The following is a 27,842-nucleotide window of genomic DNA, read 5'->3' as shown; positions in this document are numbered from 1 at the left end:
ATACGATATATCAATTAGACCTCTTAATTATTGTATTTCGAATTAATTATACTTTCTATTGATGCAATATTGTAATTAAATTATTCTTTAATTATATTAGATAGTAAATAATCGTGCTATTGTAATTATATGACGTTTGTATTGCTTCAAATAATTTTTTAAATTATTTATCTTTTTTTCGCTTTATATATTATTCTCATATTATTTCTTTTTTTTTTTTTCACTTTATCTTGCAACCTATATCTTTCCTTCGTGGGTTCGTTTGGAATGTTCTACTTGCAGGATCTCATTTCTGCTTAACAACAAAGATCGTACAGTCTTCTGCCGTCACTTTCACACCTTATCTTCGACGTCACAAATACGTTCTATCGTCATATACTATACACCTAGGAGAGGTTGACCATAATCGTAACCTGCCACTGCGTCCAAGCTACGAAATGTACAAACGTAAGAGAGAGAGAGAGAGAGAGAGAGAGAGAGAGAGAGAGAGAGAGAGAGAGGGAAAGAGAGAGAGAGAGAGAGAGAGAGAAATAGTCGTTTTCTTTTCCTTGGACAGTGTCTCCTCCCTTGGGAAAGCTTTTCCTTGGCAATACGACGTCTCTCTTGTCCAAAGCGCGTACGTGACTCTCTGTGTTGCCTCTTACGAAGACCCTCTTTTATTAGAAGAGAGAGGGAAAGAGAGTGAGAGAGGGAAATAAGGGAGAGAGTAAATCCAGGGAACTAGACAACACGATGACGCGCGAACGTGCCTATATCTTCGTCTAATGAGCCGGAAAGGAAGCCCATAGCCTCTAGTCTCCCAACCTGTACTCTCGTTCCTTGATAAACCCGAAGACGATGCAAAAATAGAAGAACCGTGTACGTATCTACCTACATTACTTACACGTTTATACGATTTTATGCTCGAAAGAGAAAAATGGATATGTGTACATCGTATATATATATATTTTTTTCCCTCTATTTTTCTTTCCATACTTTTAGAACATTATTTTCGTCTTTCTTGTTTTACCTTACCCGCGAAATTTTAATTACGTCTCCTTTTTACTTCGTGTTCGTAAGTTCTTTTTTTATGTAACGGAACTTATTTTTTTTTATTATTTACGTATATACACATAGAAACGTATCAAGTTCTTTTTCACGAGAAGTAAATGTAAATATAATATGTAATTTATTTTTCTATAAGTAATTTGGAGTAATGATTAGAATTGATCTAGCTATGTGTACATGTAATTTTTTTATTTAACTCTTATCGAGTTTCGCTTATATGGATCACTTATATATGTATATATATATATATATTGTATATATATATATATTTTAATACATTTAATATTGAGGCTTCTATCTTCTCCTTTCTTTTTTTTAATGAATTTTTATAGGTAGATACTTATTGCTCATATCGTATCGATTTTATCTTATCGGATCTATATTTAATGAATCATCAGATTTACGGATATGGCTTCTACAAAAAACGATCCTTTAATGAAATCTAAAAGCGCGGTATTATGGCGAGAAATATCGGTAAAATTTTCACGTTATATGGTTAGAAGGATATACTTATATTAACATTCTAACGGTTAACGTACGTTAATAACCTTTACGTGTGACCTCGATACGCTTAAAAGAAAAAATGTGGAACGCTGTGTCGGCAATGTCAAAGAGAGAACCATCTTTAGTGATAATATATGAAAAAAATTGAAATTCTACGAATATGTAAATCGAGCCATATTAAAAAACGAAAAGAATTTGGTACTACTTGTTATAAATAATATCATTGATAGATCGTTGAAACCATAATTAATGAGAATTGTAACAATTTACAAGTTTATAAGCATTTAAAAAAAATTATGTATACGTACGCAATTTCATATTCATTTATGCTTACATTAGTGAATATGTTTCATATTCATTTTAATATGTTCAATTTTGCTTTTATACTCATTATATGTATATACATATATTTATGCAGGTATGATGTTTAAATGATGTATAAATCAATGGTAATAAGGGAGTTTTTTAAATGCAACAAGAATATATTTTAATTGATATAAAAATAATATAGAAAGATACAAGATAATGATGATTCTTCGAGAATTGTTCGACAACTGTCTGAACATTTTTTTTTTATCACTTCTCATTCTTATTTTATTTTCTTCTACATTCTCGTGTCCTACATATATAATAATTAATTAATATTTCTCTCGCAGAATTTATTGACATTTTTAAATATTACCAGAACATGAGAAAATAAGAATGCATGTTTGCGAATAGTTCGTGTTCAACTATAGAACTTACAAAGAGAAGTTGGAACTATTAGTAATTATCTGGCCGGCAGATCGTCTATGACTATCGTGCACGAACTCAAAACCGATTTCCATTAATTCCGATGGAATTGAGTTGAGTTCTATACTTCTGAGAAAATTCATATATACATATATATATACATACAGATATATAATTATTCGATTCGATAATGAACAATTTTAATGAGATAAAAAGAATCATCCTTTTACTTATGATCACTTTATAAAAATGATATAAAAATCCATATTTATTTGATAGAGCTATACTTGGAACTAAAGAACCTTTGTTAAATAAATTTCATACTTTATCATATATACTTTATATCTCTTATCACACATCATGAGAAACTTCTCAAATTTACGAATTAGTTTAGAAACTCATCCTTTAGGATCCCGTCGATCTGAATTCATTAATGCTCGAAGATATACTCAAACAGCGAATAATCCGTCGTGTCTCGAATATACCTTCTTCTCTCGTATATCTAACGCTTATAAACAAACATCGAATCAATGCAATATAGAGGAACGTTAGTTCGTACAGGTACCAGCAGTACGCCCAAACTTATATGCGTGAATGTATGTATATACGCAGGCACACATATTATGACAGAGGATATACGTAAACCCGCATAGAACACAGCATTTGAACGTGTTGAAGCAACGCATCCAACGTTGCTTCTCCCAACCATTATCTCGCTCGACCCGCGATTAGAACCGAGAATATCGAGATATCTAGAGGTGCGCTATCAAATATTGTGCGGTCAAACATTCACGAAGCATTGCACCCGTAGCAAGTTTGAGTTCGGATTTTGGTTGTGATAGCGTGCCAAACTATCCCCGACAAAGATCTTCCACAACTAGCCGGTTTAATTCTAGAGACAGAGAGCTTCTCCTTCTAGTCCGTTTCGATGTATTCAATTTGAAATCTACACAAAATGGAACGCTTCTTGAAAGCGATTATTATATATTTAGAAAAGAGTATATCAAGCCGAATTTTTTTTCTTTTTACTACAATATGATGAAGCTTATATATCATAGATAAGGTATAACTACTTGTTAATAAGTGATACAATTTTATAAACGTCATCTGTCATATATTAAGATTCTTGTTGTTATTATAAAAAAATTACTTACGAAGTAATTCATCATTAATTCGTAAATATCTAACTCTATGGTTACATAGATTGCATCTGTTTATCTAGATAGTTTTATGAAACGAACTATCGTTAGTGCAAAATTTTTTACATTATTTCTTACTATCGTAAGGTTGGATAACAAGAATCATTAGATGATTAGTCGTTATTTTTTCATTAGAAAAATTTGTCTATTAAGGTATCTTGGAGGAAGATCGATCAATGGGATAAGAACTCTCCAAATGATGCTTAGGAATAGCTTAAGGCAAGACTAAAGTAGATCAAAACAACAAAGTAACACCGTCATGATGTTCTTCTGTTTATTCGAAGATTTCGACAGAAATCCAACCTTCCTCGTCATGCCTTTTTCGTTGTTGTAATACAGAACCTCAAAGAACGATGATTAATAACCTCACAATTCAACACTAAGCGTAGTGAGTGTAGACGAGGTCAGAGACCATAATATGGACTCATGATGGAACGTCGACGTTGAAAGGCGTATCGATCGAAGGGCAACAACCCGAAGAAGAATAATAAAATGTTGAGAGAATAAAAAAATATGATTCTTATATTTTTAAGATCGTTGCACACCGTCATATCTATACCTTTACAATTCTTTTTTCCTTAAAACATCCATCCGTTAATTATCTCATCTATATCGAATTAATAAAATTGTAATGAACATCAGAAGAAATGAACATTCGCACAACAAATCGATACATCTAACTCTTTCGTAAGAAACGATTTAACAACGTTCGAAAGGTTGTTTATACAACGTATTATACAACGATCCTAAATTAAAAAGAAAACAAAAAAGAAACAATTTAAATTCATATATTCGTAGTGGGTATATAATTATAAATAAATTAATATTCATTAAAGTCTGAGTTTCTGTCACAACTAAATTTCTATATATTTTTATTCAGTATATGCGTTCAGTATATACAAATAAATTCGATGTGGCTGTTATGATATTATAGTGTCTAGTATTATATAAAACGATAAATTGTAATTTCATTCCCAGTATTCGCACACGTTAATCTTCATACGAGACAAAGAGGTCTTTCCATGATGCAAATTTACCTTTAGAGAAACATCAACGTCCGAAACCCTTTTCAGTATCCAAGCAAAGAGCTTTTACGTCGTTGCGTATTTCCGTTATCATACACCGCGTAAGTTCTTGAGGTAACCATAGTAAATCGTAGGAGCGAAAAAGGAAAAAGAATTGCATGGCTAGGGTGACATTCGATGATGGTGTCGGCTCTTTTATGATTATTTTAACCAAGTCGTGTAGCTTTTTGTTACTGTTGTCCTCTCAGCGAGTTATTTGTAAAGTAAATAATAAAGGAACTATCGTACGTGCGATAAGAACAACAAGAAGTGAATCTGTAGTAGAAGAGAAAACCTTTTGCATAAAACGTGAGCGGTTTGTTTTGCATATCTTTCCACTTTGTTGTCGTATGTACATACATTCACTCGTGTCTCGACTTCAGCGTGGAAGATTTGCAATGTCACTATGTATCTTCTGTCTCTTTCTGTCTTCCACTCTCTTTCTCTCTTTCTTTTTCTTTCTCTTTCTCTCTCTCTCTCTCTCTCTTTCTCTCTCTCTCTCCTTCTTTCTCCCCCTCCCTATCTCTATCTCTTCTTTTTCTTTTCACTACGCATTCATCCAACTGTACCAACGCCACGTGAGAAAAATCGATATTCGCATCAACGTCTCTTTCGCTCTATTCGAAAGCGACGAGTAAAGAAAGCGACATGTAATATAGAAGGTGGATCATTTAAATGGAAAGATTTGAAAGAACATGTTCATTATTTGCGAACGAAGAGAACAAAATTATTCAAGAAAAAATCAGATGATTTAATAATACACAAAATAATAATAGATTTGTTCGTATAGAGAATAGTTATTTTATTTTCCTTTTTTTTCTTGCATGGTTGTAAGTATTTTCTATAATACCGAACAGAATATATCACGGATAAACGATATGGCAAAATTCGTTGTTATGAAATATCTATTTCGTTAATGATTAATACGACACTCCAAATGAACGTGGTTGAATTTCTACGTGTGTTCCTTAAATCAGAAACAGAAACCGGAACGATGAATTCCCGACGGAAGGCGCCATCGCAAGTCTTCGAAAGTGAATCCAGGGAAACTACTCTCTCGCTACAAGGAGGGTCCTTAATTATGGCAGTATTATCCGTGGTAGAACGTAGACACTTATCCACTGTCTTCGTACTCGTACTCAAGCTCGCGAGAGCTTATTCATTCTCAAGGAAGCGGAGTAATCATTTCGCGCTACGTAGGTATAATATCTCAAGTTTAATTAGTCGGTCGAAAAGACAAGAAGATTGAAAAGCTGTCATTTAAATTTAATATTAAATCTATTCAATATAACTTTGACAAAAGTTCGATTGTTCTTTTCTGATTAGACAAACTTTAAAAAAGAGGAATCAACGATCTTCTATATGCTATATGTTATACGTTACATATTATGTTTTTAAAGAAATAATTTTTATGTATAAATGTACTTATGTTAACTAATACTTTAAGTAATATCGATTAACGTAAATCGACTACTTCGCCAAATCGGTGCTCTTAAACAGTAATTTATTATTCAATAAGTAGTACATGTTGAACACGCAGGTATACGAATCAAGTCCTAGGTAATATTGTTGTTAAATATTACCATCGTTCGAGATAAAGCGATGGAGCACTTTGCAAGGATTTACATGTTAAACATTTAAATCGCTTATCTAATGTATGATTTATGCTCACTTCTTTTTACTTTATTTTATTAATGTTTATCTTATACGTTAATAAAGATTTACATAATGTTATTACAGTATCTGTAAGAGCATGATATTTTTATAATTATGAATACTTGTTTCATTTTATTCCATCATGAATTATACACATACGTGCATGTTATATTTGTTAATAAAAATAAACAAAAAGAATATTACAATGCAAAAATTTTATTATAATTTTTATCTTTCATGATTACAGTGTGATTTACAAATATTTACTGAATTTATAAATGAATTTTCATTAACCAGAATCAACTGTTGTATTTTATTTCTTTTTACTCATAAATCATTACAATCAACTAGCTATTACGTGTAAATTCGTCCAATTGACTGTTAACATTTGCCAAAAATGTTCGAAACGTGAAGGGTTAATCCGGAGTTGCGACAGCGACTCGTTAAATACGTGCCTGACCAATAATCGACCTGACTACTACTGTATATGTATGCACATGTGTATGTACATAATGCGTGTCTAACCGGTGCAAGTCTTTAATCACAAATACAGCTATTTTATTATTACCACTGTCATATTTTTACCAGTTTGGTTATTCTTTTAATTAACATTATTATATACATGTAGACTAATTTGTGAACGTTATATAAATAGAACAGAAACATTAATTCGATGATAATCACGTTATTTTCTATATATATATATTTTTTAACAATGTTGATTTATTTCAAAATATTTAAATGACTTTTTATTTTTATCGAAAGATCAATATTAATAAATTTCTTCTTAGTGCAACGTCCAATGATAATAATTATCATCGTCGACTTTGATCTTGTAAATGTTACATTAAAAAGATTCTTCTTGTGTTACTCGATTAAAAAGCTAATTATGGAAACGACCATGGATAAAACTAAAATTGATCGCGTCGAATCGTAATTATTTTCATGTCATGTCCCGGCTCCACAAAAATGAGTTGCATGTAACTTCGATAACTACGTATCGAACGTCACAAGCGATTATCATAGGACGCTTCGTGAATAATTTTCTAGGCGTCTGGTATCGAGCGTTCCCCTTCGAACCTTCGAAGCATCAAGTTGCCCGAGCATGGCACAGAAAGTTTCTGACGTGCCAGCCAATCGTAGCAGTGATTTATCAATTTCGAACCAGCGTATTCTGAAGTAACCGAATTTTCGAAGGTTTCCTTATAAGAGACCACCTTTCCGTTATACGTTTTACAATCTACGTCGTGCGAAAATGTTCTACCTTATATTTTCCATACTTGACATTTTATACAATATGGTACGTCTAATTTTATCATCTTCATATTATATTTACAAATTTAAAATATTTATTCATATTATGCTTAGACTCTATGTAATATTATTTCCATTATAAATATCACAAAACAAATGATATATATTTTAACATATTTTCTTCTTAAAATTTATAATATTAATCTTTCTTTATAATTTCGTTATAATTTCGACGTGAAAAATATGATAACGAATCTATCTATTTTTTATTGAAAAAAGAAAAAAAAGAAATAGAAAGAAGTGTGAAAAGTAATCGTGAATATATCGATTTATAGAAGATCGGTCGACGGACAATGGTTCACAAACAATACGTACGTGTATGTCATCTACCTTTCAAATAACCACCCACGATCGATCGATTCTAATGTCATTATTCTCCTCGACTTGTTTCTCAATTTATATGTGGGGGGTGGAGGGGAGAGAGAGAGAGAGAAAGAGAGAGAGAGAGAGAGAGAGCTGGAGGACAAAAAAGAGAAGAAAAATATGGAAAAACAAGCAAGTGTCACGAAATGACACGTGTATATCCACGTGTATTATACGTTCCATTATGTAAACGAACGAATCAGTGACAAGGACGATAACGTTTGGATGAAATCGATAGAAGCGTCCATCGCGATAACTAAAAGCAACCACGGAGAGCAAATTACCGCGTGCATTATTTGAATCATCGGGAATGGAACGATAAAACGTGGCCGAACACGGAAAACTCGTAACAAACGTATATTCTACGTATACCGCGAGGGTAGACCGAACTAACCAACCTTTAGCAGGGCCTTTTCCTCTGACATGTTGGCGTTGATGGTGAAACCACGTCTACCGCGTGACAAACGAAACGCTATCAGCGCGATGTCTCGTTCACGATAGAATCTCGTTTTTCCTAGTACTCGTCCACGTAATTACTCGTGTACTGATTAAACTAAACGTAACATGTTCTTCGAAACAAACGAACAAATCGACACCGTTTGAAAGTGGTGACCGAAACAGTTTGAAACTGTTTAGAAAGAGTTAATTATACGACAATACATTTCAGTACGTGTAAATATAATTTATTTAAATGTATTTATTCGAAAGAAAGGATATATCAATATGTTTGATAATTAAATAACGAAATTATAGATATAGGTATAATTAGATATACTGTAATAATTATAATTGGTATTAATATTAAAAGTACTGCGAAGTAATTTAAATAGCTAGTATCAAATTCTGTAATTATTAATATCATTATAATCTAGTATAAGAGGAGAACGCGAATGAACTGATATATATGATCAAAATACATTGGTAATTCTAATGTTAACGATATTTACGAATACCTATCAATTTGATAAAAATTAGATTTTATACAAAGTAAATAATATATGTTTCAATAAAATGATTTCAATATAAATAACTATACAAACGATGTCCATAAATCTAAAGTTAATAATAACGGCAATACAATATCATTTATATATATATATATATATATGTATGTATATATATATATATATATATATATATATATATATATATATATGTATGTATATTTATATAGCTGATGGTATGGATTTGAGATTTTGATTTGTTAACACTCTCTCTCTCCTTTTCTAATTCGCACACGACATATATAGTAGTATGTGTATATGCATACGTGTCTCGAGACGAATCCAACGCGTACATAAACTTAGACACAGAGAGACACGAAGCCAGGATATACCACCGTTATCGATTAGACACCCGATAAAACGAACACACAAGCACACATAGTCCAGGACGCACGTGCGTGCGCGTTAGCCTTTGTTCCTGCACCTACTGCGCACGACAGATTCATACATTTCCGTGACAGAATTTATCCTTAAAGGAGAAAATTTTTATTATATTTTTTTTTGACAGATACATTTCTCAATTATATTTATTTGTTTGTTTGTTTGAACTTGTGTCGTAAAGGAATTTAATGAATGGAATAGAAATATAATTATCGATTAATAAATTTCTCAAGAATCTTCTTAAATGAAATGTTGAAGAAAGAAGTTCTGATTCTTTCGAAACGGTGATAACATATCTCAACTCATATGTAACATGATGGACATATATGATCGTGATTGAAAGCTGAATCACGTCAGCTATAAAAAAATACGAGTCGTGATCGATCACACAACTTTTTTTCAAATATCTTTTTATTTTTTCCACTACGAACTGTCGCGTCGTTTCGCGTGTTACGTGGTCACAAAAATAACGCTCGCTTATTGGATGATCGGACAAGCTTCGATCCGTATAACAACGATAACCCGGTTCGATGGTTTCCGACGTATGACGATTCATTGGGTGATTAAAAGACGAATGACCCGTCAACGTCGCAAACTCGACTACGTAAAAATATTGAAATAACGTGATAGTTTTTAAATTTCATCACCTACATATATAAAAGGTCCTGTTGCATCTTGTTTAATCAACGATGCAAGGATATTTTGGATTTTTGTTTTCTTTTTTCTTTTTTTAATTTTTATATAACCGATTTTGAAATTTTCATCAACTTTCAAGCTCCATCTACCACTTTCAGTTCGATACAGTTTTAAAACGAGAAATATTAAAAATTTCGAAATATTTTATTTATCTATGTACGCGTCCATGTTGTTCGTGCGTAAAGAATCTATTAATTGATAAAAAAGAATTAATGCAATATGAAATAATTTTTCAAATATTAAAAATCTCTTGTGGCTTCAAAGGACGAAATCATTCACTCGAGTCAAAAATCGAAAAACTGCTTCCTCTTTACTGAAGTTGAATTCTGTTGGTAAGTATTGATTCCCTACGTTGCTCTGTTCACGGCGTGCACTTAATCTTGCATCTCTCTCTCTCTCTCTCCCTCTCTCTCTCTCTTTCTGTCTCTGTCTGTCTGTCGTTCTGTTCTAGCTATATTGACGGAAGCTGCGCAATACCAATCGTATTTCTATGTAACTTTTTTCTTCTTTCCTAATTACGAAACTTACTATACTCATATATATATATATATATATATATATATATATATATACGTATATTTTTTTATATTTTATTTTTGTTTTACTTTTATTTTAATCAAGTTATTACAATATTCGTGATATATTTTTTAGATCATTGATAAATTAAAAATTCATAGTCAAACTGTATTAAATATCACAAAAAATTAATTATATATTTATACGAAGGAATCATTTCTAGATCATTTATATATTCGTCTCAAACCATTCGATGGAACGTTTTATTAATCGATAAATAAATCAGAATATTTATAAACGAAATAAAATTGCAATGAACATCCTTTTGTTTCTATAGCATTTAATTCATGTAACGTATCGTAAGATGATAGCAAGTTGTTTGATAGGTATGATATGACATTGATAAAATAATTATTATTTTTTGAATTAGTGATGTTGAGAAATGGTTTCGAAGGATCTCGCGAAACGGAGTAACTATTTTACATCCACCGAAGCTCTATAACAAAAGAGAGTTGAGACGAAAACTTGAGACGCTCTATGGGAAACCAAAATAATGTCTTCTGTGGCACATAGACATATATGTATACATATATGCGCACATACAGACGGACTACATATCTTGCTACCATTGCAGCTCTTTCACAAAATTTACGATGTGTAAATGGAATGTGCGCTTAGGGAATTTCGCGATCTGAATCGAGTAACCTTCCTTTAAGGTTTTTCGGTTTACGACGCTAGTTAGATATATATCGCAGCTCTGAAAATAGATTGCCTTACGAAGGTAGTGATTTCTACGGAAAAGGAAATCCTTCGAAGAAGGAAGAACGATTTCTTATCGTTAGCTTAGTAACGATATCTTCTATGAGATACTTATGAAGAATTAAAGATTATTCAATTTATGCCGATAGAACCTATCATCGTTTAATCGTATTTAATATGGTCAATTATGAAGACATATAACTTTTTAATATGCATGTATTCAAAATGTATTCAGATAAAGTATCACAAATGTATCGTTTAAATATCATTCATGGAGATTTACAATTAAATTTGATAAGCTGTATTTTTGGGATATTTTTATTACATAATTTTTTTTCTGTTGAAGAAACGAATACTTCAATAACTAAATATTAACGATCAGATTAGGATTTACATAAAATAAATACACAGTACTTGACGTCCGAAGCTGTTCAATATGTACTCTCTTTGGCGGATATAAAATGCCTGACTATGCGAGATTTAGAAAAGCTACTTATACGGGATATCCTGCTGAAAGTAGCCGGTTTTCTCCTATCCAACTCCGATAAAAACTGCTCGACGTAGCAGCAATTTTCTTCGCCAATATTTGTATTAAGAAAAAAAGAATGATAGTTTGGTAAAAGAAACAAGAATAAAATAGAACAAAAATTTTTTTTTCGATAGAATATTATTTATAATTAATTACAATATGGGAAAGAATGTTGAAGAAAAATGATGTTCTGCAGGTATATATATATATATATATATATATATATATATTGTTCTAAGTAACAAAAATATTTTAAATTAATCCACTTAAATTACATATCTTTTATATATTGGAATAGAAATGTTTCAATATATTTCGTATTCGGATTTTAATGATAATCTTATGGCGATTTTGAAGCGAATGAAAATTCTGAATTACATTTCACTTTGAGCAATGCAAAACTTCATTGCGAGCTCTATGCGAAACTTAATTTACGGTTTGCAATCAAGCACTCCAGATAGACGTTTCTATCGACTCTTTGAACAGATCTTTATACGTTTCAAGAAGTTTCTCAATTTTCACGAATTTGTCGATAACATTAAAACGTATAAGTGAAAACGATTACGATAAATACTTCAAAGTAAATTTTGATAAAAATTTCTACGAAAGAAAAAAATTAATAAAAGTTGTTTTCCTTTTTTTTCTTCGTATCATTTATTGGTTTGTCCTTTTATTTGGCAAGATCTGTATTTAATATATATCTTCATAAATTTATAAGGAATGTACATACATTTGTGGTTTTTTCTTTTCTTTATCTTTTTTTTTTTACTTTAACAGAAAAAGATAAAGAAAATATGGTTAACTATACGATTCTACCGTTGTAACTTTAGCAATTAGTCAAAAAATATAACTATAGAAACACAAATTTAATACTGTATTGCCGATATCCGAAAACTGTCGATAACCCGATAACCGATCGACTAATTGACAAATTTCTCCCAGCGGAGGTAGAAGGAAGTAATCGAAATTCTATGCAAATTTTTGCTGAGAACACTAGCAATATATTCAGAGAAGCAGCCGTAAGACCTGATGCCATGTAAACTGTGTTATTAACCAATTAGTAAGAATATGATGTGGAATGGTTATATTATAGTATCGATGCAATATCTCATCGGTAATATTTCGTTTGAAATTTTCTTCCGTACTATTGACGTTAATGATAAACTAACAATACGATGTCAATTTTGTGTGAAGTAAAAGAATCTAACGTTTCTTCGAAATTCGATTAACTCGAAGCTCAATTGGAAAGAGAGATGGAAGGATAGAGACAAAGAGAGAAAAAGAGAGAGAGAGACAGAAGAAAATATCTACGATGGTACGTTGGTACAAGGTAGATTATAGAAACGTACTTCTTGTTTATGCCACACTGGAAGTTTTCTTCCATTAGCGCGACATTATAAATTACGTTTTACCAAGTTCGAAAAATGTCCAAAGCAGAGTAGCGTGCGAGAATAGCCGAGAAAGTTCTTGAGTGGTGGCCGCTTTTGTATCGTGCTCCTTGCGAGAAAAGAAAGAAAGAAAGGAAGAAAGAAAGAAAGACAAAAAAAGAAGAAAAAAAGGAAGAAAGAAAGAAAGAGAGAAGGAGAGAGAGAGAGAGAGAGAGAGAGAAAGAGAAGGATAGAGAACTTCCCACAACAGTAGAAGTATACAAAATTTTACGGGGACTTTCACGAAAAACAATTCGGTTCCGTTTCGGCGAATCTCTTTCAAAGTACTGACTTGGACCACGAACTACGTTTAAACACGGCCAAGTTGCACGACTTTATAGCGAGATAGATAAAAACTCATCGGTTTGCTACCATAAAACTCAACGGTCAACCATCTTTTACTCTTATTCGTTTCAACTAGAATTTTTATATCTGAGGGTTAAAACATTTTTGAGTTCGATTTTCATGAATTCTTTCGAGTCATCCTATAATCGTCAACCTATAGTATGTTTATAACTTTATGTATAGGTATTTGTATATAAGATATGATTATACTATTGCATTATTATATTATTTACTCGTATTATATCTACGTTATATTTATATAATAATTGTGTTAATAGATTTACACATATTTTCATGAACGTATGTCGTTATACATTACGCTCATAAAATGACGAACATAAAAACGCTTAGGTGGTATAAGTATGTACAATATACCTACAATATACCTACTTGTTCAGTATACGTTTTTAAGAACAGAATTTTCAAAATGCTTCGAGGAAAAACGTGTTACCCATAATAGTCTCGTAAAAAAGAACGTTAAATAAAGAGGTACTTCAATATCGTGCACCGTAATTAACGGAAGTAGCTTTAATGCGGAAGGTAGAAAGAAAAAAAGAAAGGCACAAAAAAATGTTATACTTTTTTCGTATTCCTATGTCCGATAGTTTCGATATGCATACGTTTAAAATCTATTAATAATAAAATATTGATATGATCTATTACCGTTTAATTAATTTTTTGTAAAACATAAAAAATAATATATACATGGAATATAACATTTGCTAATTACTACGAAAAAAAAAATATATATATATATAAGACGATTAAACTGTTATAATTATTAAACTTTTCAGAAATATATTTAACTTATATTTTTTAATACTTCACTCATAAACGACGATCGATCTTTGTGAAAATATTATAATGTCGTATAAGCGTGTAATTGAACAACGATATTATTCGATGAATGGAATATCGTCGTCCTTCGAGAGATTTTTAATAAGTTTAAGAAATGACAAAAGCAAGTAGAAATTGTCCCTGTCATGGGACATAGATATTTATTAAAATTCCTTCAAAAGTTATCTCAGAGAAGGATACCTTAGAGAAAAGAGTCGAGACGTTTCTGTCACTAGCGAAACGTCCGGTTCGATAATCGTGAAACTTTCCGCTCCGGAATTCTCGTTAGTGGAAGGTGGAATCTCATACGCATCGTCCGTCTTCTCTTCGCAAATCGCCGGACATGAATCATTTTAACGACTTTTATTGTACCAACTTTTTTTATTATATTTTTTATTTTTATACCATGAAAACTTGACTTTTTATTTGTTCGGGTCTTTAACTTAAAAGTAGAGAAACTTGCTGCACATATATTTCAAACGAGTTCGATAATCTTTCTATAAGTAGAAATTAATGATACTACAAACTATGTCTATAGCATTGTTGACTTCTGATCTGATATATAAAGTATTGTATATAATATAGTATCGTATATTTAAGACATTTATGATAATCTGATAAAAAAAAGTCATGAATAGAAATTATACATTTGATAATCGGCAATAAATAACGATGATAAAAATAATTGACGAAATACTTTCTATCGATAAAAAAGCAACGTAGCTGTAAATAGAATCAAAAAGGATCAAATAGTATCGACCAAGGTCGAATAAGATCGAATAAGATCGAATAGGACCGAATAGGATCGAATAGGATTGAATAGAATCAAACGGGACAGAATGGGACTGAATAGGATCGAACTGGATCAAATAGTATCGAATAGGATCGAATAGGACCGAATAAGACCAAATAGAACTGATACAGAATAGGACAGAATAGGAGTATAAAGTAAACAAACTGTTAGATATGAAACTAGTAATGTACAGAATATCTAAATAAGATATTAATACTGGTATAAATTTTCTTTGTCATATTCAATCCTATTCGATTCGATTCGGTCCTATTTAGCCTTATTCTATCCTGTTTGGTTCTATTCGATTCTATAGGTTCTTATTTGACCTTAATGGAACCTATTCGATCTAATTTGACTCTGTTCGTTTTTATTCGACCTTATTTGATTTTATTCTATTTTATTTGTTCTTATATTACCCTTTCTTCATGAGATATGAAAAAATACTATTTCATTAAACTTCTTTATGATCTCTCAACGAGGCAAACAAACTTTTGGATATGACGTACATACATAGTAATGTACACAATATCTTAATGAGAACATTTTCTTTATGAATATAACTATTAATGAATATTAAATATCCGTTATATCTTGCAGGTATTATTTTTTATATAAGGAATATTGTGTTTATATATAATAGTATACGAACGCGTGGGAAAAGCTTTTGAATTTTTATGGAATTTGAAAGTTTTCAACATGGTAGATAGTTATTTTAAAATAGATTCTGAAACGTAACAAGTTTTGAAGTCAATGAATTCGAATGGTTTGCAACATCGACGATCACTCGATAAGATTTACAATGTTTCCGGTTCCCAAAGACGTTCCCGATCGAGAATGAAGATTTCTGAAACGACATTGACTCTTTTCGTGAACATTTCCCTCGCTAGCTTAATAATAAAGTTCCTCCCTGTCGCATTGGGATCCGAAAAGTGAGCCCCTTTTCTTCTTCTTCTTCTTTTTTCTCTTTTTCCTTCGTGTTTCCCATTCTCTCGTCTTTCTTTCTCTCCCTCGCTCGTTATCTTTAATCCACCGTTCTGAAACTTTCGTAAGAAGCTTATGCGACAAGGTTTTCCGCTAAAGTATCCTTTTCTAGGGAGCGAAACGATCGTTACCGGTAAATGACATATTTCCTCCCTTGACGTTCCCGTTAGCGCGGCAAAGCTGTTTCGTTCGAATTGAAACTGTTAAACGTGTAAATTATTTCTTTATGGTCATTATTTAATAACAACGATATCAACTTCAAAACTTTTATACCTTAATGTACTTCGCTATACAATTAATAATCTTAAAATATAATAAACTGTATATAAAGATATAAAACACATAAAAATTTGATAAATAATCGAATTAACGGAACAATTTAGAACGACGTAAATTTTTTTTTCTTTTATTTTTCCTTTTATTCTTTTAAATCAATTTTTTTAAATTTCCCTGTTGAATCAAAATCTGTGAGGATTTTTTTTTATTAAAGGAGAACCGCGTGTTTTTGTTAGTATGCATCACGTATATATATATATTATATATATATATATATATATATATATATATATTCAATGTAAACCCGAAAGAATTGTAGAATTCGCAATTAGAAACACTTTCTGTTCGACGTGACCCTTCGAAGCTCTTACGTTTGTTTCTAATCTCTGTGTCGGTAGTTGCGCAAACGTTTTGAGAGATAATGTTCGCTTAGCTTGCCCTCGTGCGACAGTTAAACGTCAGTTTGCGCGTTTGTGCACGTGCCGTTACTATCGGTTCTTGCTTTGGTTACCTTCTCCAAATAGAATATATAGAGAATTTCACGTAGAACAAATCATTTTGCGTGTATTTTGTCTTAACTAGCTTTCGATTATGTATAAATAAACTTTCTCGTTCGTTTGACTCTTCATTCATTCTTATTTTCTAACGAAGATTGTTTATCGAATAATTCATCCCTTCTTTTTATTACTTTTACATCATATATACAGAACTGAAAGACGATCGATTTTTTTTTATTTTTCATCTGGTATATACACCGTTTGCTTAATTAATTTTCCTCCTTTTTCTTTCTAATAATAATTCTTTTCGATATTTTCTTTTTAATAGGTACACGACTTTATTCCTGTAACAAGTATTCGGTTAACTTCTTTTTTCGATATTCTATTCTCTATGGAAAAGAAAACAAAATGTTTGAAATTTTCTTTTTAATTTTTGTTCCCTTCCTTTTCAAATCGATCCTTCCGACGTCTCACGTTCTATCTATTTTCTTTTCTTTTCTATAATATTTTAATTGAGCTTTTTATATCTCCTATATCATCCTTTTCTTTCCTAGGTTTTCTTTTTCCTACTTTGATGAGTTTGTTTACATCTTGTAGTCGACAAGTTAGTGATCTCTTTCAGTTTCTTTCCTCTTTCCCTAAGATTTTCGTTTTTCTTTCCATCCTTCATATTTTTCATATTTCTTTGCTTTGTCACGGACAAGAGAATGAAAGGAAGGTTATATATATAAAGGAGCGCTTATCGGCCTATAGTAATTACTTAAATGGACTTCCTGTTCTTTATGTATAATATTTTTTCCCTACGTTAATAATACCCCTTTCTTCCTTTTTACTTTTTATGTTTCACGCATCATCAGCCAAGCTTATCTCCATTAATTTCCGGTTTTCGGTTCTTTTATACTTTCTCCCGATTTTTTTCCTCATTAAAATCACATCGAATAACATGATAATTGAACGGTTTTAAACAAACGATCTTATGAATAATAATGTGTGTGTGTGTGTGCGCTCACGAATGCGCGTGTTTCTCCTAAAGAAAAAATCAAAATCTTTTCATCCTATTCTTTTGTTCAAATCTTAAGACTTGTCAAGTACCACGGAAAAGAATAAGGAGAAATGAGAATAAGAGAGAGAGAGAGAGAGAGAGAGAGAGAGAGAGAGAGAGAGAGAGAGAGAAAAAAGAGTTAATATCTTTGCTATGAAATCTCGTGGGACAGTTTCGAACGCCGTCCGATAATCGACAGACATCGACGCTTCCTCGAAACAACTTTTCCCAGGCGGATAAGTAGAATTATCGATAACTCGTTCTCAGTCGTGGTCTCGTTTAACGAGCCACCTTTACCACACTATGCCGGCGACCATTGCTCTGAGTTCTCTTAACGATTTTAACGATGTCGTGGACAAAAGTTCGCATCTCTCTCCTTCTCTCTCTCTTTCTCTCTCTCGTATACGTGGAAACAATGCAATTGCGAAATGAGTCCAAGCGAGTCCACCCCGTGCTTTCACTCGTTCTATCTCTATCTCTATCTCTATCTCTATCTCATTCTCCCTCTCTCTCTCTCTCTCTCTCTCTCTCTCTTACTCCGGAAAGCTTTGCGCGCGCTACCTCGTGAAATATTATAGGAGAACTTTGCCAATTTATTCGTGGACCGTCCATGTCGGCAACTTAGTCAGGCCAGGACGGCAGCCAGTGCAATCCGGCTAGCTGAGAATGCTTCTCGTTAGATAGATAGAGGTAGAAAGAGGAAGAGAGAAAGAGAGAGAGACTCTGATCGAGATTAAATTGCGATAATTCGATTTCGTCTTTTCACCAATCCTCTTTTAGTAATTCGTAAGAAACGTCATTTTATATTAGATTGTTTGCGTTTCCTCGTTGAAGGAATACTAATGAAAATACTCGATTATATTTAATCATTGTAGTAAATATATTATAAGTCTTTGTGTTCGTTGATCTATTGACTTTTATTCATTTGGTAAATCAAATTTACGTTGAGTCTCGTAATAATCAATTAAAGTTAATAATAAAATTTATTATTATATTTTTTATTCTATAATTCATATATGTTAGTGAACGAATATTAAATAATGATTCGAAATGAAATTCAAGGAGAGATGAAAAAATGTTTATTCATCGTTTGAGAGTTTTGTTGGTTAACGCAATTACAGATGACACGTTTGTATTTAGAATTTATAACAAAAAAATTTTTAATCGTAGATATATCATTGATTCGTATTTTTCTATCATGTAAAATAATTTTTTTGAGATTTTGTATGACAAACTTTTCCCTTTTAGGAAATTTCAAATACAGCTTGGCTTCAGTCGACGAGATACACTTAACGAGAGAAAAATAGGTAGACAGTTCGTGCACAGGATACGGTCCTTTTAGCCATAATTTTACTCTCCTCGCAAGTTACTTGCTAGAGAAAGAGTAGCAAAAGCACAGGTGTAAACCTTTGCAACAAGGTTCTCGAACGTTGCCTAAGTTGTACGTTGTCTAAGTTGTACGTTATCTAAGTTATACGGTGCTACTGCGAGAAAACCGGCTTTTCGATCGATCTCAAAGAAAAACCTATTCGAATAAGAGCGTAAGATACTTCGAGCTTGACTTACAATTTGCAGATACTATTTTCCTTAGATAGTTTTACGAATTTATTTTACGAATTTATTGGAAGTTACATATTTCATATCCTAAAATTATTATTTCTATCGCGTCTGACAATTTGATGGACAGATGATTAACAAGAAACAATTTATACGCAATGATATTTCATTTATGTACTTTTATAATAACAAATAAGCACAATCAGGTGTTTGAATATATCATTATATAATAATTATTATTTCAGTAATTATATTACGAGAAATTTGAAACTAGTTATGTTAAGGGTGTTTCGATAGTTGTAGTGTTCTTCATACCAAAGATAGAATTTAATATAACTCTCGTAATGATGTAACAATACATAGTACTTGTCGATATATTAAAGTCACGGTAATAATTATTAATAAATATTTTTTAAACTTGTTTCTTGATCCATATTGAAATAGATATATTTGCGCGCAGAAATGGCTTCTCTCGTTGTAATCCATCGATCATCGATTTAGAACGATACGAGCAACGCCGACAAAGTGATATCGATTACATCACGCTCTATGATTCCGTATATAAGCGAGAGTGAACGCGTTTACGGGTAAGTAGGCCATTCTTCCGTCCGCGTCGACACAAAAGCCTCCGAGCCAACTGGCGAATAATGAAGAAGGTTTGAAAAAAGGAAAGAAAAAGAAAGCAAAGAAAAAAAGAAAGGGGGAAAAAAAGAGAGAAGAAGAAAAAAAAGAAACGAAGACGAATCCGAAGTAGAGTTCGCATTCTATGAGGGATAGTTTTTTCATCCGGTTTCTAGCCTCTAATTTTCTCGATATCACACGAACGATCCATCCAGAACAGTATTGTTCGCACGTCGATTACGTTCATTGTTTTTGACGACTAAGCGCTGATGGAAGGAAAAATAAAAGAAAGAAAGAGTAAAAAAAAAAAGGAGAAAGCAGCTGGAGATCTAAAACGATTTGTTTTTCAACGAACTGCAAATTCTCGATCGATCGAAATCTTTCGACCAAATGATTCACGTTCGTAGATAAAATAGCGCGTAATGACAATCGTACGTGCACTTATGCTCGTATATGTATACAGCATAGGTCTCTTCGATATTTCCTTTTTTTCCTGCTTTTTTTTTGTTTTTTCATATGTATCCTTAGTATATGAAATCGATTATAGGAAGTATTTTAATCACTTTTGTTATTATTATGCAAACTAATCGATTGTATACCTATTTAAGTACACATTAATCCTCGTCAGAAATTACTCCTATAATTATCGTATCGAATAATTAATCGATAAATTAATACGGCGATAAACATAGCTAGTAATCGCTAATTCGATTACCATTTCTCCCAGCACTATTCATCCTATGTAAATGTATATAAGGGGTAAGTAATTAAGCTCTGGTACATTCTCAGAATCTTCGAGGGAAGATATACTCTCTAGATTCTAGAAGTTCTTGTGTGGAACGCGTGGCGAGCAGTATAATCGTCCCGGAAAATTACTCAAGCGTGCAGATTGACCTGCATATCCTTCTAGTCTACTACCAACCAACGAACCCACCGAATTGATGATTCTTGTATCGATAGCTCGAACGTTTCTTCAACTAAAACGCAAACTTTTTTCTATGGCATTGTTCTCAAGGAAACAATAACTTCAACTTCATTTCTTTTTCTTTTCTTCTTTTCGTTTTCAACGAGAATCGAGAGTAATGAATAGTTAATTAATGATTACTTAATATCGTGTAAATTAACAAAGAGCGATTCGTTGATAAAATTCTGAATAATGAATTTATTATTTAACTTTATCCAATAGATATCTATTTTTTTTTATTTTTTAATTAACGACTTACGTTTAATACATTTTATTGTTTGTATTCTTCCCATTTCTATATTAATCAATTAGCAAATTCGGATATTTTGTTGCTTTAATTTCATTTAAAGTTGAAGATTTCATTAATATTAGAGTCCCTTGAATCTACTAGACAGTGTACATAATCAATACTTTAGATTTCCCTCGGTGTCATCAATTTTTATTACTCACGTAGTTTTTGTTTAAAAGAAGAGTTACGGTCTCTAAAAGATAAAACTGATATGAAAGGGGATGTATATTTCTGGTCGTTCCTCTCTATTTTTTATATTTGTTTTACAAAGATATGAACAAATAAAGAAACTCAATATCTATACATATTTGTGAAGCGTAAGAAATATTTGTGTAAATGGAATGGAAGGTTTGCGATATTATTTTAGAAACGTGATACTAAAACTCTGTTATTGTTATTTTTCTTTCCTTTGTTTCGTCCAAACTATTTTTTGTCCAGGGTTTGGCCATTATTTTTTCTTTCTCCACGCACGATTACGTAACGTTATTACCTCGAATATTTATGTTTAAAAATTTTTTTGGACGAATAACCATAGTAAATCTGAAAAAGAGTTTATATTTCTTTCTCTTCCTATGTTTCATTCGTTGTTTTCTTTTAATATTTTCTTTTCCATCATATAACGAAGACAGAAATACAATTTTGTCGAACGAAACATATTTTCATTCTGTATATTTTTTATTTAAATTCTATCATACGTTTTCTTTTATTTTATAAAGATAAGACAACATTTCATTCCATAAATTTTCAATTTTCAATTTATGTACATAGGTATTCAAAATGTTATTTCATTTACTTCATATAGACATTATCATTCGTAATTTAAAGCGATATCTGAAATATTACAATTTTAAATTAGACAATATATACAGAGTAAAGATATCGAAGAAAATCATTCGGGTGCAAATAAATGCGTAGAACGGTCGTATCGTTCGTAAAGGTTAATTTTCGATTTTCTCTATTTCGATGGAGAAATGATTGAGAATGGTAGCGGGCATTGTGCAAAGAGGAAATCGTCTAATTTATCGGAAGCGAGTTCTCTACGTGTTCAAACGTACGGATTTTCTCGATTCGGATCGTTTCGCGTCTCGCGGTAGACGGTTCGATAGAGTGCCTGCGGAAATTCGTTATCCAAATTGAGCCTCATTTCGCATAGCTACCTCGAGAACAGACTTCGGAGCTCGACCAATTCGTCGAAATAAATTAACGCGCTGCTCTAATTTTCGTAACGAGCCCGGAGCAATTATATTTCACCTGACTCTTTCTCCTTCCTCTTAATGCGCGCGCATGTACTGCACCTACTTTACCTACTACTACGATACACAGACATACACACACACACACACACTCAAACACACACGTACATGCTTATAAGGGGAGGATTAGAGATGAGAACATCGATATTCTTGTTTATGCCACAATATGGAAGTATACTTCACTCTGACTTTTTCAAGAACTTCAAGATATGTTATACGTAGTTGGTAAAGTTTTCTTTTTATTCTTCTTTTCTTTTCTTTTATTTTATTTTCCTTTCTAACAAATTCGTACGAAAAAGAAATATTTGAAAGAACGAAAAAGTCAAGGAAACGTTCCATCTTTTCTTTTGGGAAAACGAAAGTTTACTTTTGTAAATAGTCGATATTTGAGATACGAAGTGACTATATTGAAATCACATCTGAAGAGTATTAATACTTCTTTCAAATCGAATCAAACGATATTCGAGCTAATTCGAACTCTTAAAACTAACGACTCCTTCGATCGGTCTACGAACGTTTCTGCTTTTATTTCGATGTAAATAGTGCGTGAAATCGAATCACACCTGAAGTGCATAGCAACCAGTGGTGAAAGAACCATTAGCGAGAAAATTCTCTAACGAAGGGAGAATGCCGGCGTTGGGAAGGGCTTTCGAAACTCATACCACGAATGGGAAGCAGATTTAATCGATTCGTCTTTTCTGTCTTTCTGGTCTCTCTTCCCTACCGGAAATGGTCACTTATCCGATAAATCGAGAAACGCCGTAGAAAATTTCACTCGTTACGTGATAACGCTCCAACGTCCTTCTTTTCCTTTCTTCTTCCTTTTTCTTTTTTTTCCTTTTTCTTCTTTTTTTACTTTTACTTTTACTTTTTCTTTACTTTTTCTCTCTCATTTTTACAACGAACACGGAATGGTAATTAACTGTTGGCGTATTTCTTTTCAAACGTGTATGAAGATGAGATACTCGACTATCGTCTAAATTATAAAAGCTTTAGTGGTTGTGACTACTCCTCATTTCATCATCTTGCATATTTTTTTATCTATTTTTTTTGTACGTAAATATAATACGTACTTGTACGTGATCGTATATATCGAAGTTTCCCACGAGATGAAATGTAAGTACCAACGTGGTAATTCTACCAACTAGCACGTAGATATATAATACAAGTAATACAGTAGGTATGATTTTCTAAGCACGTAAATACATTTCTAATGTAATTATTGTACGTATTGTATGGAGATGATAATACATATGAATAATAACACATACCTAATATATAAAGGTACATACGTTGTTCGCGCAAATTAAAAGTGGATAAAAGTTTCCTTTAAAAAGAGTGAGAGAAAATGATAATAAGTTCAAAGTGCTCTTCATTCTTTTGAGTCAAATATCGTGTTCGCGGTCGTAACGTTTCGTCCGAGAACGCTTTTGCCGCAACATGAAACTCGGTCGGTGTCATTCCGATTACGCTCCGAACTCGATCTTCTCCTACAACGAAAACGACGTCGAATAGGATCCCTATTGCGGAATCGCCGTGTAGAGTTCAACGAGGCGTTAGATGCGTCCCACGCGGCATTTTACCCGTGGAAACTATTGATTTCTCCGAATTCGTCGGGTTTTTTTTTTCTTTTTCTCTTTTCTTTTTCTTTTTTTCTTTTTTTTCGATAAATACGAACCTTGCTGAATACCTATTAAGGAATAATTTTTCAGAAAAGTAACGATACATCGATCTACGTTTTCGTACGAATGTTAAATTACACACGTAATTAATAACGAGTTGTGTTAAAAACAATAAAATTTTTTTCTTTTTCTTTAATGTTCAGTACGAGTACACAGAAATGTTTAATTTAATTACATAGAAATTATAAAAGAAAGAAAGCAAAAAAGATCGTAACTGTTCAAAGAACTTACTATAATGACGAGAACTAATCTTTCTTAAGGATAATTAATTTGAAAAATGTACAGAGATAAAAATTTCTCCAAGCGAAACTTCAACGTATCTCGAAACTCGTCTATAGAGTACTCCAAACTTTTGACAGGGGGCGTATTTATAAAGAAACTTTTTTTTGTAAAAGTTAAATACGACACGCGATGTTTCGTGAATCTCATTACTCTGATACAACCAGTGCAACTTTTTTACCGAACGTTATCTCACACTTCGTCACGAAATTACCTTCTTCCGATGGTTACAACGTTTTTCCTTTCTCTCTTTTTCTCTTTCTTTTTTTTCTTTTCTTTTTTTACGTAGACTCAATACAGATATTATTCTTCGTTTTATACAGAGAAAAGATACCCAAAAAAGTGTGTACTGTTTGCCTAAATTATACAAAAAATTAAAAAAAATTAAATTATATATTTTAACAATTTATTCATTTCATCCAAAGAAGCATGATAATTTTACAATTGAAAAAAGAACTTTCTCAAGAAGCACGCAAACAGATGAGGTACTTTTTGGTGGTCTTAATTGTCTGTAAACTGCAATTATCTCTTAACTAGGTATTATACGGTGTTAGATCAAGATATACTTGTTAGTTTGGCATAGCACAAACTGACGATTCTTGCAACTTCACCATTTAGATTAGTACGTTCGTTTAAAGTCAGTTTTAATTATAATATCTGAGAAACATCAAGCTTTTAACGCGTTATTCTTGATATTTTTATGATTATAAAGATGACAATCGATGCAAGAGATTAGTAAGATCAATAATGAAATTCACAAAATCATTCTCGTTTGAATGCAACTTCCTTTTACGAAACATAGTATATAAATAAATTCTTTTATCCGATAGAATCGGTGAACTACATTTTTCCTTTTTCCATTATTTTTTGACAAAAGAATCTCCCACGTATTCCAATAATATTCCGTATGCGATGTCTTGCATAACCGCAAGGAAAGAGATGATGCGTTGGTCATTAACTTATATTTAAACTTTTCTCTTACCATAATGCATCGCTCGGAGGCCGCCCCTTCGATCGAACCACATTGAGCCACATTGAAAGGAATCGATGATTTTCCAGTTCGTGGACATCTCGGTCGACAGGTCGAAATACTTTAGTTCAGAAAGATTTTCCAATGCCATTCTCATGATATTTTTCTATACGGAAATTGATTCTGTGAAAATAGAAATATGATGCAAAGTAAAGACTCGTTCTATTGTTAGTTATTTTGTTTCGAGCAAATGATATCAAGGATTATCTATGCCAGCGTGTCTTTTAAAAAAGTACTTATCTACATCACAGATATAATTTGATAGTCATCCTTTGCTTTACATCGTATTTTTCTTTCTTTTTTCTTTTTCTTTTTCTTTCTCAAAATTAGTTTCTTTCGTTGTGTAATACGTAATATAACATTGTCTTTGATGTTCGTTATTTAACAAAGATGATTAGTAGATTGTATTATAATTCCAAGAATAGAATAATATGTATTCGTGTGTGTTTCTACTTTGTACATGGACATCGTATTTCCATAGTAACACTATCGTGTCCAACTCTTCTCCTATGGCGATTCGTACCGTTCCCGAGTGAATCCACTAGATCTTAATTATCGGTAAACGGATTTCACCGTCTCACGTTCTCCTCGTGCAAGTCAGCAATGGAAAGAGAAAGAGAGGAACCACGATAACTTCCAGTGCGATTTATATCTGATTAGACAGGAAAACGCTTCGATTGCGATCCTGTTGAATCTATTGAAGATTCAATGAGAGAGAGAGAGAGAGAGGGTATGAATGAAAAAGAAAAAAAGAAGACGAAAAGAAGAAGAAAAAGAAGCGGAGATAAAATACGTTCTTAGTTTCTACCATTCAAGAGAATCGTAAGATAATTTTTCTTTCTTCGTTACGAATCAATGTTCGTATTCCTTACGATTTATTGAACGTAATAATATTAACTTTTATTACGTGATTTTTCATCGAGCAAAATACTTAGTCAGTTTAGAATTACCAAGCATTGATGAAAAGCAAGAGAAAAGAACAAAGAAAATTCTTCAAAGAGAATAAATTACAAATATTTAAAATAATGAAACGTCCGAAATGGCCGCATGAAAAAGTGAAGTCAACGAAGTTAGCAAACTAAATTAGACCATTTCTCAGAAAGAAAGAACCTTAATTGTATAATTCATTCATTCTCAGGATATTCACATAGCGTCGAGTTAGAAAAGAATAAAGATTTTCGCTTGAATCGTTTCCTTTCAAAGACTTTCAACACCGTCGATCTTCTAGACGTCAATATAAAATATTCAAGACTTACTTCGAGGGCTTGAATCTTTGAGAAAATAGCAAAACAATTTCAACCTTTCGAAGCCAACAAACTAGAATATCCACTTAAACGATGAGGAAACTAGAAGGTCGTCAGAGATTGCCTTGAAACGCTCTTCGATCACGCGGTTTCGCTAGAAGCCGAGTAGTGCAAAAGCTATCGGTACGTTGGCCTATCCTTTTCTAGTCATCTACAGCAGACACGACCGCGTCCAGATTAAAGGACTCAAAGCACTCAGACTGTATAAAGAAAGTAATCGAACCCGACTTTTGATTACCGGTTTCATAATTACAAATTTATAGTCACGCTTTTAAATTTTCTCTTTCGTTGCCATGAAAAAGATTATTTTATAAATGAATTAAATTTGATATTTGTATTCGAAAAATGTATATTCGATAAAAAATTATTCTACCAAAAATGTTTCTTTGATTTAAAACTTTTAAAGTTTGAGCGAGAAAAATATTAACGACATTTAAAATATATATTGCTTTATGGCTTATCCGAAAGCTAAAGCGGTATTCTCTAGAATTTCCTTTTTTATTTCCCTTTTTCAACGCTCCAACTGCAAAACTTCTTAATATCGTAGAAACGATTTGAAAAACAAAAGATTTACGTAGCCTCGAGAAAGTATCAAAAACGAAGAGAAGACCACCGTCGAAAGCAATTTGTATTTCGCGAAAATTCACGGCAATGCCTATACTGAGAGATCTTCCAATCCGGGATCCGTAAATTCCTGAATGTCGGTATGTTAGATCGCGCGGAATACAGCGAAACGAGATGAGAAAGGGGAAACGGATGAAGGAACGTTTCAGGTAGCTCGATGGAAGGCAAAAGAGAAAGGGGGAGTAGAAGAAGAAGAAGAAGAAAGAGGAGGAGGAGAATGGGAATGAGAATGAGGATGAGGATGAGGATGAGGACGAGGATGAGGATGAGGAGAAGG

General features: G+C 32.2%; 1 protein-coding gene across 7 annotated transcripts in view; it reads right to left on the bottom strand.

Moving 5' to 3' along the window:
* LOC127065600 (neuroligin-4, X-linked-like) overlaps nt 1-27,842 on the bottom strand; it is a 219,171-nt gene that overhangs the window by 167,363 nt on the left and 23,966 nt on the right. The window contains exon 3 of one of the 7 annotated variants that reach the window (XM_050998159.1): nt 25,590-25,760. The exons of the other annotated variants lie outside the window; for them this stretch is intronic. The gene's annotated coding sequence lies outside the window, so the exon portion shown is untranslated. The remainder of the gene's footprint in view (nt 1-25,589; nt 25,761-27,842) is intronic. 7 annotated transcript variants of the gene reach the window in all.

This window comes from Vespula vulgaris, chromosome 8 (assembly GCF_905475345.1).
Source record: "Vespula vulgaris chromosome 8, iyVesVulg1.1, whole genome shotgun sequence".
In the NCBI taxonomy this organism is placed as follows: Eukaryota; Metazoa; Arthropoda; class Insecta; order Hymenoptera; family Vespidae; genus Vespula; species Vespula vulgaris.
This window is presented reverse-complemented; position numbering and strand designations above follow the sequence as displayed.